This window comes from Camellia sinensis, chromosome 1 (assembly GCF_055761805.1).
Source record: "Camellia sinensis isolate YWXY chromosome 1, ASM5576180v1, whole genome shotgun sequence".
NCBI classification, from domain to species: domain Eukaryota; kingdom Viridiplantae; phylum Streptophyta; class Magnoliopsida; order Ericales; family Theaceae; genus Camellia; species Camellia sinensis.
Window position 1 is genome coordinate 126591267 of NC_138961.1, and position 13179 is coordinate 126604445.

Genomic DNA, 13179 nt, shown 5'->3' on the forward strand with positions numbered 1-13179 from the left:
GCTTGTGTAATGGCAAACCAGAGGAAGAGAGCTAGAGAGAGAAAGAGCTAGAGGATTGAACAAACAGTGAAACAACGAAGAGAGGGAAAAAGTTTTTGTTAAAACTTGAAACGGCGGCAGACGGAATTAATGCGCCTAAAAAAATGTGAGGATCAGACGGCGCACGCATGCGCGAGACGATTTAGAAGCACGTCAAAAGCACGATCCAGTAAGAGGAAAGTACGTGGTTAGAAATGGTTGAGTTGTTATGCATGACAGCTCATGCACGTGAAGAAGTTCTTTGAAATCTTAATCTTTAAGAAGACATGTCGGCCTAAAGTGATAATCTCGGCTTACGCCGATATACTAGCAGGAAGTACCGATATAGGTTCCATCACCTCAGAATGTCGAGGTAATAGAACCTAGGGGCAGTTGTGGGGATATATTTTCTGAATACCAACACGTGGCCAAGGTGATGCCGACGTGTCAGCCGAGGTGCCACGTGTCCGGGGTCATGACGCTGAGGTGATCTCGGCAACGCCGAGGTAATCTCCGAAGATATCGGAATCGGAGATAAACGGATAAGGGACAAGAGTCCTAGAATGACGAAGGACTTTGGCATGGATAAGGATAAAACTTTTAGGGAGTTTATCTTTATCTCTTGAAGAGTCCAGGATAAGCACTGAGCAAGAGTCCATTGAAGCTAGGCTTCTAGTGGGACAATGATTGAGTTAATTATAAAAGAGAGGCACCCCCATAGATCTAAGGTACGCAATTTATATTCTGAATAGTAAAGTTTAGCACTATTGATTATCTTTGAGAGATATACTGACTTGATCGTCGGAGTGCCCCCGGGTGGACCAACCACCGCTGGAATCTTCTCTTTCTGTTGTAGGTCAGCTAGGTGTCATCTATTCTGCCAGTTCTCTCCAGCTGAATACTGAGTTGGGCAGTGTGATCGGAAAATCACTCACACAATGTACAATATGAATATTTGAAAAATCATGATTAACACAATGAGAACATGCAAAAAAAGATGTAATCAAAACCCAAATATCATACGATGTGAAGAACAACAACTTAAAATATTGTACAAGGAAACAGATGTTATGTGTTTCACATTGCTACACATTCATACTTCATCAAAATTTCACCTATGTTATTTCATGTTTTCACAATCGAAATTGAGGATTTCAAAATAAAAACCATACAACCATTCACAATATGATATTTTACATTTGGTATTGGTAAGTCATTACAAATTTGACAACTAGGGTAAAAAAAAAAAAATACCAATTGACTATGTTTGGTACCCATTTCCAACTACACAGAATGACCAACAAAGTTAATGTGAATGATCGTAGCAATAGTGTTTTGGTCACCGAGGACGGAACATCAAAGACAGAATGATGCAAAGATGGGTGTAGAAGATAGATGACTATTTTCAAAGATTATAGCACACCGACGAAGTCAAACTCAAATATTAGCAAACATTTGGAAATTTGGGATGCAACTTTCCTATTATGAATAGAGTCTTTGAATCGACTAAGTCGCTCCTTACACTCCTACTCAAATAAGGGTGTTTTGGTAAGTATGTCATTTATAAGACTTATTGAAACATAATAAAACGATTTGGACTTATTAGAATACTAGTAGAAAAAGAATTTATGAAAAGATGCCTCAATTTAAAATCAAATTCATATAAAAAATAAAAAATAAAAAAAAAGGTCAGAGACTCTTACAATAGACAAAAGAGAGAGTTGTGAGGGCAATCTAGTAATTCAATGCTATAGATTTTATGTATTTCGATGTAGTGTTGTTATTTACTCTTACATTTTTTCTTAGGACGCCATTTCTTTGATTTTTTTATTTTAATTCTAATTTTGTCCAAATATAAAATTATATTTTTACGCTTATCCCTAACCTTCTAACCCTATTTTCCCAAATCCTTATCGTAATCCCACTAGCCATCCCTATCACTTGGTAGCCGCCACTCACTCTCCTTGTCACCCAACACTGGCCATCCACCTTTCCCATCACCCTGATATTGTGACATCCCTATTCGCAACCCTGCCAATCTCTACTTCCGACGTCGTCCCAATCTATCTCCACTCCTGCATATGTCCTCCCACAGGCCTCTCAGCACCACCTCCCAATCTATCTCTATGCTGCCTTTTTTCGATCGCGAACCCTAACTGCCACTAACTTCTGTGATTGCGAAAGAAAGAGGTAGAAACAGGCCACAATCATGACACGAGATAAAACGAGAGCAATGTGGTTGGGTGTGGATGGAGATAGATGGTGACGATGGTGGTTGGGGATGGGTTGAGAGTGGTATTGAGGTAGAGAATGGACAAATAGAAGTTGAGGAAGGGGTTAGAATTACTCGCTGGAGCATGGCAGTTGGAGTTGTGGTGGGTGAAGTAGTGAGGTCGCTAGTAGGGATGGAGTTTGCAATGTGGAGGTTGCCAGAAGGAAAATTACCAACGGTGAATGGTTGCCGGTGATAGGACGAGGTGAAGGTTCAAAGAAGAGGAGTATAGTTGAAATTAAGGTCAGTATTCAAAGAGAAAACAGGAGAGACTCAATTGAGTATGGGTACAAAGAAGTGAAGGGTACAAAGTAAAAAGTTAATCCGTTTGGTTTAATTTTAGAATCATGATTTGAGTGTAGAGTTGTGTTTTAGAAGATAAGTTTTTTAAATAAGTTTTAAAAAAAGAAAATTTATTTGGTTAAGAGTTTTGAAAAATATTTTGAATTTAAAGTTGTATTTTGAAATTGTTTTGGGTTTTTTTTTAATATTTAAAATTAATTTTATTATTTAAGGGTAAATATTTTTTATTGTAAATATTTATTTGTTTTTTTTAATGTGTGTTGTATTTACTATATTTATGCGTTGTATTTTTTAAAAATATTTTAAATATTTAAGAATTTTTAAAAAATTATTTTTATTTTACATGTATAATTTTTTAAAAATATTTTTTATAAATATTTTATTTTATTTTTCAAATATTTTTTTAATATTTTAATTTTTTAAGTATTTAAATATTTTTTAAATTTAATTTTTTTAAAAACATTTCTTCAAAAAAAAAATTTTATTTTTTGAAAAAAATATTTTTTTAAAAAAAATAAAAAATAATTTAAAAAAAAAAACAACAAAAAATATTTTTTTGAATTTTTTTAATTTTAAAAATAGAGTTTTAAAAAGAATTTGATTATAAATTTTAAGAAGAATTTAAAAAAAATTAAATTGAGTATTTGATAATAAATTTTAAAAAGTATTTTAAATTTTTTTAAGGGAGCTTTTTCGATAAATCCACATTCTAAGATCTTTATTCCATCCAACCCATATTCTTTTTGACTATTCCATTAGGTCCTATTTGAGATAAGAAGACCAAAATACCCTTTTCATCTACTTATGTTCCATGTAGTTCACATTATTTTCTTATGTTTCAATAAGTCCTATGGGTGACATAATTACCAAAATACCCCTAATGTGAATGTTCACACCGTCAATGTGAATATTCATATTGTCAATGTGTAGGGGCCCGGCCCATGTCGATCCTCGTGGGTGCCTGGAAAAGTTCGGGATGCGAATATTCACATTGACATGTTAACATTCACATTAATAGGAGTGTAAAATTGGCCCGCATCCCGTGGTGGCGCGAAACCCGCCTACGGCCCATGGGCGGCCCGGGGCGGCCCGGGCCCGGCCTGTTGACAACGTGAATATTCACATTGACATGTTAGTATTCACATTGATAAGAGTATAAAATTGGCTCGGCCCGTTGACAATGTGAATATTCATATTGACATGTTAACATTCACATTAATAAGAGTGTAAAATTGGCCCACGTCCCGTGGCGGCGCGAAACCAGCCCACGGCCTATGGGCGGCCCGGGGCGGCCTATTGACAATGTGAATATTCACGTTGACATGTTAACATTCACATTGATAAGAGTATAAAATTGGCCCGCGACCCATGGGCAGCCAAAAGCCCGCCCGCTGCCCTGGGCAGGCCCGGCCCGTTGACAATGTGAATATTCATATTGACATGTTAACATTCACATTGATAGGAGTTTAAAATTAGCCCGCGTCTCGTGGCTACCCGAAACCCGCCCACGGCCCGGGGCGGGCCCGGCCCGGCCTGTTGACAATGTAAATATTCACATTGACATGTTAACATTCACATTGATAAGAGTGTAAAATTGGCCTGCACCTCGTGGGTAGCCCGAAGCCCGACCGCAGCCCAAGGCGGGCTTGGCCCGACCCGTGACAATGTGAATATTCACATTGACATATTAGCATTAACATTGATAGGAGTGTAAAATTTGCCCGCTGCCCGAAGCTTGCCCGCGGCGCAGGGTTGGCCCGGCCCAGCCCGTTGACAATGTGAATATTCACATTGTCATGTTAATATGCACATTGATAGGAATATAGAATTTGCCCGCGGCCCGTGGGCTGCCCGAAGCCCGCCCACGACCCGGGGCAGGCTCGTTTGGGTCCGGGCCCGAGCATGTCCGAGACCCTAGGCTAGGGCCTAGGCCATCACTTTGAAGCCCCGCCTGGCCCATCAGCCCGCTTAAGGCCCATTCAAGGCTCGGTCCGAGACCCAGCATGCCTAAGGAGCAATGTCTTTTTTTGTGAAAAATAATAAAATTTTGGTAGAAAAAATTAAAAAGAATTAAAAAAAAATGGCCAGGCCCGCCCAAGCCTGACCTAAGCTTGAGGTTAGGTCCAGACCCACTGCCCGACTCGAGGCTCGATCCATCGGCCCATCCAAAGCCAGAATACCCTTGTGCCAGGACTAGGGCCTGGGCCTAATTTTTTGGCTCGTGGGCCTAGCCGGGCCGGCCTGGATTTTTTTGGACACCCACGAGGCTCGAAATGGGCCGACCCGGGCCTCTACGTATTGATGATATGAACATTCACATTGACGATGTGAACATTCACATTATGGGTATTTTGGTAATTATGTCTTCCATAGGACTTATTGAAACATAAGAAAATAATGTGGACTAAATAGAATATAAGTAGATGAAAATGATATTTTGGTCTTCTTACCTCAAATAGGACTTAATAGAATAGTAAAAAAGAACGTAGGCTGCTCGAGACCTGCCCGCGGCCCGGGAAAGGCTCGTTTTGGCCTGGGCTCGAGTCTAGTCCAAGACCCTATGCTAGGGCCTGGGCCATCACTTTGAAGCCCGGCCCGGCCCATTGACCCGATTAAGGCCCATTCATGGCTCGGTCTGAGGCCCGGCCCGCGCCGAGGCCTAGTGTCTTTTTTTGTGAAAAATAATAAAATTTTGGTAGAATAAATTAAAAAGAATTAAAAAAAAATGGCCAGGCCTGCCCAAGCACGACCCAAGCCTGAGGCTAGGCCCAGGCCCATCGGCCCGACCTGAGGCTTGACCCACCGGCTCGGGCCCGGACCCAAACGAGCCTGCCCCGGGCCGTGGGCAGGCTTTGAGCAGCTCACGGGCCGCGGGCCAATTCTACATTCCTATCAATGTGCATGTTAACATGTCAATGTGAATATTCACATTGTCAACGGGGTAGGCTGGGCCTACCCTGGGCCACGGGCAAGCTTCGGGCAGCGGGCAAGTTTTACACTCCTATCAATGTTAATGTTAATATGTCAATGTGAATATTCACAATGTCACGGGTAGGGCCAAGCCTGCCTTGGGCTACGGTCGAGTTTCGGGCCATCCACGGGCTGCGGACCAATTTTACACTCTTATCAATGTGAATATTAACATGTCAATGTGAATATTCACATTGTCGACGGGCCGCGTCGGGCCCGCCCTGGGCCACTAGCCAATTTTATACTCTTATCAATGTGAATGTTAATATGCCAATGTAAATATTCACATTGTTAACAAGCCGGGCCGGGCCCGCTCCGGGCCACCCCCGAGCCGTGGCCGGGTTTCGGGCAGCCACGGGGCGCGGGCTAATTTTACACTCCTATCAATGTGAATGTTAACATGTCAATGTGAATATTCACATTGTTAACGGGCCGGGCTGGGCAGGGCCCGCCCCGGGCCGCGGGCTAGCTTTTGGCCGCCGATGGGCCGCGGGCCAATTTTATACTCTTATCAATGTGAATGTTAACATGTCAATGTGAATATTCACATTGTCAATGGGCTGGGCCCGTCCCGGGCCACCCATGGCCGCGGGCGGGTTTCACGCCGCCACGGGACGCGGGTCAATTTTACACTCCTATTAATGTGAATATTAACATGTCAATGTGAATGTTCACATTGTCAACAGGCCGGGATTGCCCCGGCTCGCGGGCGGTTTCGGGCTGCCCACGGGACAATTTTACATTCCTACCAATGTGAATTTTAAAATATGAATGTTCACATCATAAAATTACTTACCGTTCAAAAAATATTTATAAAGGTATCGAAATTAAATATAAGGGCATAAGTATCCAAGAAAATAGTGTAAATAAAAAAAAGGACTTTATAGATTAAAACTATACATACATGGGATTAAATGGATTAAAAAATTCATGCATGAATTTCTTGAATTAAAACACTTCTAAATGAAATTTATCAATAATTTTTCTTCTTTTTAATTAAAATTATAATTTTAAAATAAAACCAAACACTGATAGAGATATTTAGCCGCCCTCGTTTTGGCATCTCCATATACTTTTTGATACCTCGTTACTTTTGCATTTTTGATACATCATAATTTTAGGGTCTGATTCACAATTTTTTCAATAATTTTATAGCCAGCTGATCCCCACCTTATCACCAAGATGTGCTTCAAAGTCTGTCGAAAGAAATGTCAAAGTCTATTAAGGTCAAGTTTGACGTATTGTAAAAATGTCAAAAAGTTAAAAAGTTATTCAAAAGGTTAAAAAATTAATACTATTTATTAAAAGTCAACAGTTATGCTGCATAATTTTTAATCCTAATTTTTTCCTACAAATCAATTTTTACAATTTTTTATTACACATTTTTCCATAGAAAGTCAAAAAGTTAACCCAAACATCCATATTTTCTTCCTCAATTTTTTAGTCCAAAAAGACAAAAAGTGCACTTATTTATGACACCCCAAACAATCCCTTAGATTAGTTTTGGACGTGAGTTGATTTTTTAATTTTTTAGTTATTTTAATTTGGAGTTAAAATATTTTGTTTAGGATAGATTTTTTGATTTTTTTTAATTTTTGTGAGAGAAAAGTACAATAATTATAATTTGGATGTGACATTTTATCTTATTAGATTAAAAAATATATTTTGTCTTTTTCTGATTATCTTAGCCAAAAAGCCACATTTTAACTTATGCCAAATAAAAGCTAAGTAGTTTAGTATTATTAGAAAATGACGGGCAAAACTTATTGGAAATTAATCCAAGTAGTTGTGGCATTTTAGTAAGGTTTTCGAGCATAAGTCCTAAGGTCTCAAGTTCTACACTCTCTAGGACCAACCCCTAGAGATTTGGTGTAGTAGTCCTAAAACGATCTTTTAAGTGTTGGACGACTTGTATCTAGGGGTTAGGTGTAGGGTTGAATCCTGGCAGCTACACTCTCTGACTGAAAGGTGTTTGGCAAAGGCTATTATTTGAATTTTTTGGCTAAAATTTACAAAATGATAAAATAAGCTAAAATAACCAATAAAACAAAATGTCACATCAAACTCATAATTTTTTTACCTTTTCTCTCATAAATATCACATCGAACTACAAATAAATCAACTATTTTCCCAAACACAAAAATTTTAACCTATTAAAATAGCCAAAAACTAAAATAACTTACTAAAATAGCAACTTTCCAAACACTTACAGTGTGTACGCTGTGGAGTCGGTGCACACACCTGAGATTTACCTCTCGTCCAATTCCGATTAACCAATATTAAGTAGTTGATTTCGAAATCGACGGATGACAGATTTGAAAAATTTATTCGTTAACCAAAACTTTTTCAAAAAATTACAAATCAAGATAATTTTTAAAAAATAATAACATATGAAAAATATATGATAATTTTTTAAATAATTTTACAGGTAGTTGATTGTAGCTGAGTGGTGGGTGAGTCTTCATAGGAAAAGCAGACATTTCAAAGATGGGACTAAAGTCCCCACCTTATCGGCCAGGTTATGGTCTTTATGAGTTGCGTAGAAATGTGATCAGTGACTAATTGGGGGTTGCTTTTTAAGTCAAAAACAGTCTGCAAGAAAAGTCAAAGTCTACTGAGTGGTTTAGTATTATTAGAAAATGATGGGGCAAGCTTCTTGGAAAATTACAAATCAAGCTAATTTTAAAAAATAATTACACATGAAAAAATATGGCAATTGTTCCAATAATTTTACAGCTAGTTGATTGTAGTTGAGTTATGGGTAAGTCTTCAAAGGAGATGCAGACATTTCTGAAATGGGATTGAAATCCCCACCTCATCACTAAGATGTGCTTTATATTAGTTGCATGGAAAGGTGATCGGTGGCTAATTTGAGTGCCAAAAATGTTTTGGAGATTTAATTTGTGAAATTTAATGTGTGTGGGGGGTCTATTTAATGTGATATTTTGATTTTATTTTATTTTATTTATTTATTTATTTTTGATTTTTCACCTTATTAAAGTTTAATTAGAATTCTAATTTTAGAGAAATGTATGATTGTTGTTTGAGTAGTTGCTTTTTAAGTTAAAATCTGCCGAAAGAAAAGTCAAAGTCTACTGAGTGGTTTAGTATTATTAGAAAATGATGGGAGACACTTCTTGTGAAGATTACAAATCAAGGTAATTTTTTACAAAATAATTACATATGAAAAAATATGATAATTTTTTCAATAATTTAACAGCTAGTTGACTAAAGTCCCCACCTTATCACTACGCTGTGCAAAATGTCATTTAATTTGCTAAAGTCACATTGATTTGTATTAATTTATACCGTTTTAATCACTATTTGCAGTTTAAATTTTAAAATTTATAATTTGTCAACCGAACTATTCCGCTCCGCTACAGTTAATACATGTATATTTTTAAATTTTTAATAAAAAATCAATGTAAAAATGAGTGTGAGAGAGATTTAAGATATAGAATTTATTACAAATTAGTGGTTATATATATGAAACATATTATTTAAAATTATATTGTATTATATATCTAAAAAATATTATACAAATGTATGATAATTAATTAGAATATTTTTCAATTCGTCAATTCGTCAAAAACCGCCCAAATATGAAATTTGTTAATCTGCTAATCCATTAACCCACTACTCAATTTATAATTTTACTCACAAACCGCTCTAACCGTACTGCGCATGTCCTTATCCCCAAGATGTGCACTATATGAGTTGCGTGGAAATATGGTTGATGGCTAATTGGGTGGTTGCTTTTTAAGTCAAAGTCCACGCAAAAAACAAAAAGAAAAAGTCAAAGTCTACTAAGTGGTTCAGTAATATTAGAAAATGAACTTCTTCGAAAAATTACAAATCAAGGTAATTTTTAAAAAATAATTTCATATGAAAAATTATGGAATTTTAGTAATTAAAATTCATAAATTTTACTATTAATTTGATTTTTTTTTTTTTTTCAACCTTCAACTAATTTGTGGTTTCTCCAAACTTCTAAGCAACTCTGTATAGCATTTATTAATATAGAGATATGAACCTCATTTAATTAATGATTTTAAAATAAATATTTTAAGATAAATTACATTAATTACCTTTAAAATTTGAAAAAATATTGTAAGCTTTATAATTTTGATATAATTATGTTGATATATTTTTTAATAAAGTTAAATAGACCAAAATTAATATAAATTATGAAGACACAACGATATACAATGCAAAAATATATATTTCAATATAAAAACAATGGCTACATTATTATTTTTATTTATTTATATGAGTAATAAATTTATGATGAAAAAGAAACCAAATATTATATGACCTAAAACTTTAAGAGAGCTTAGTATAGTTATGCCAAATTTATAAACTTATTGTATATATATATTTTTTAAATCTTAAAAGAGGTAAATGTAATTTACCTAATATTTTAAATTCAAATACTATTCGATTCATTTGTTAAAAGTCTTGTTGGAAGACGTGTTAACAATATTTAAAAATAGAGAAAATTAGTCTAAGGTCCCTCTCCCATTTTTAGTAATTGAAGAAATTCACAATATTATTTTGTGATGTGTAAGGTCCCACACCCTTGACACCTATATATCACAAAGAAATTTGATTATCTCAAATCAAACCCACATCTCCTTCTCTTCCTCTCTCTCTGCTCTTCTCTTTCCAACAAACTCCACCTCTATCACCGTCGTCGACAACTCTTCCCTACTGTTGCCGCCATCTTCTCTTGCATCTCCTCTCACGAGGATGAGAGGCGTCAGAACGCTTCGCTAGCGTCAGAGACAGCAACGAGAGTGATGTAGGCCATGCATGGTGTCTCGTTTAGTGGATTGGCACCTAGTTAGGTAAATCAAGTCTTTGAAGATCAATGGATTCATTAGCTCAGAAGCTTGAGACCACCTACAACCACAAATCACAACTGACAGAGACAAAGATGTTGGTTTTACATTTTGTTTTTGTTTTCTACTGTTATCAATCTTGCGTTACTTGGAGAAGTTGAACAATTATAAATTTTCCTTATACCTCAAAAATAAATAAATAAATAAATAAAATAAATAATAATTCTACAGACACACACACACATATATATATGTATAGTGTATGGAGTTCTCCGATCCACACCTTGCACTTGAATTTCTCTCTCTCTCTCTCTCTATATATATATATATATATATACAAATTTTCATTGGACTATGAAATAATTGAACACCAACTTGATACTTATCAATAAATCGTCTGTCATCTTCAATTAGTTTTGATTCCTATTCAAGTTTTCTGGCTATATAATCTTTGATGACAGAGAGAGTGAGACATGGATGTCTGGACAGGGTCTGAAGAACAATAATAGGAGGCAAGATGTTATCCCTCTCAATATAAGTCAAAATTTCCTTAACTTTTTTTGAGCAATCTTCTCTAAGTTCACCAACTTCAATACATTTTCCCAAAGGGTTGAATCACCTCCCTTACCTGAATATGTGTTTTATTTTTTGTGATCTTGAAAGCGAATTTCTCTGGACTTTTATTCAGTCCAGAGAAAATTAATCCAGAGAAATTTGATGTTGGTGATGTGTAAAATTTTCTCTGTAATATGTACAGAGAAATTTGGTGTTGGTGATGTGTAAAATTTTCTCTGTGATGTGTCTAGAGAAATTTGGTGTTTGAAATGTGTAAAATTTTCTTAGTGATATGTCCAGAGAAATTTGGTGTTGGAGATGTGTAAAATTTTCTCAATGATGTGTCCAGAGAAATTTGGTGTTGGAGATGTATAAAATTTTCTCTGTGATGTGTCAAGAGAAATTTGGTGTTGGTGACGTGTAAAATTTTCTCTGTGATTTGGTGTTGGTAATGTGTAAAATTTTCTCTGTGACTTAAAATTTGGTGTTGGTGATGTGTAAACTTTCTTTGTGATGTGTTTAGAGAAATTTGGTATTGGAGATGTGTAAATTTTTCTCTGTGATGTGTCTAGAGAAATTTGGTGTTGGAAATGTGTAAAATTTTCTCCGTCATATGTCCAGAGAAATTTTTTCTGTGATGTGTAAAATTTTCTCTGTGATGTGTCCAGAGAAAATTGATGCCGGAAATATGTAAAATTTTCTTTGGATCAAATTTTGTTTGGAAAGTCCAAAGAAATTCTCTGGATCAAATTTTCTCTGGATTGATACTGAGGGACCTTAGATATTATGAAAATATTAGACGTCTTTTATGTTATAAAATCTTAATACCAGAGACCTTGAAACAAAAAAAAATCTCCTTAAAAATATTTCGTGCACTTATTCTTAAGAAATTATATATATACGATATTATTATGACTCATGTTGACATGTGTCTCAATTACACTAATTAGTTATATTTTATTCTAGTGTTTTGAAATTTGTTAGATTATTATTTGGGACAATTAAAATTTAATCTTTTAATTTATTTTCAATTTAAATCATTAATCTATTTTTGTTAAATAAAACCAATAAAAAAGAGTATTTGAGTAATTAAACTCGATTTAGGTTACTTAAAATATTTAAAATACCATTTTTATTGAGTTTAATAACAAAAATATTCATTTTTTTTTATTGATTTTATTTTATGAAAATAGAAAAATGGTTTAAATTGAAAACAAATCAAAACATTTAGGATTTAAATTGATAAAATAAAAAATTTAAGATTTATTTTGTTACAAAGTTCAAACTCTAGGTTTTATTTTCTGATTTTCGCTTACTATTTCCATAGAGTGGTGCTACATAGACCAATTAGTGTAGTAACTAGTGTACCAACATTAGTTATGACATTATTATTAACCACATTCATTAATAACATTACAAATACCAAAATTTCTTAAATTATGTCATATCATCAATTGATACACCAGTTGGTACATTAATTAGTTCATATAGCATTATTCATTTTCATATATATAAAAAGGTGAAATATTAATTACAGTGTGGGTTGTATACAAATTCAAACATTCAACAATAAATACATTTAATTAATGAGTAGTTAAAAATAAAAAGTTATAAATTAAATGAGTAGTTAAAATTCAAAACTTAACAAAATCCATCACTAAATACACTTTTACTAGTGTCTAAGGACATTTATTAGCATTAGGCATTAAATTTTTGATAATTATTTTTAAATAAGGAAATTAATCATATGTATCTATATAGACGGTAATATAAGAAGGTGATAAAAAAAATTGGTGATATATAACATGTCTTCTTATTTTTATACAGAATGTACATTTTTTAAAACTTCTTGTTTAAGTAGATAGGTTAACAAAATTTCTAAAGTCATATTTTGAAATTATATACTTTGAAAATATAATTTTAATTAATTTGTAGTAAAAAAATAACCTTGTTCAGTCTATTCTGTTTTTTTTTTTTTTTTAAATTGAGTTTTTTTTTTCCTCATTTTTTTTTTAAATTTTTAGTATTTTTTTAATACTTTAAATAAATTTTTTAAAAAACTTTCTAGATGCATTTAAAAAGTATAATAATTGTTTAAATTTTTTAAAAAAAATTCACTAAATTCAAAAAATATAAAAACTCAGTATATTTTCATAAGTACAGAAAAAATTATGAGTTGTATAATGATAACATACATTTATTAAGTAGTTGAGAAATAAA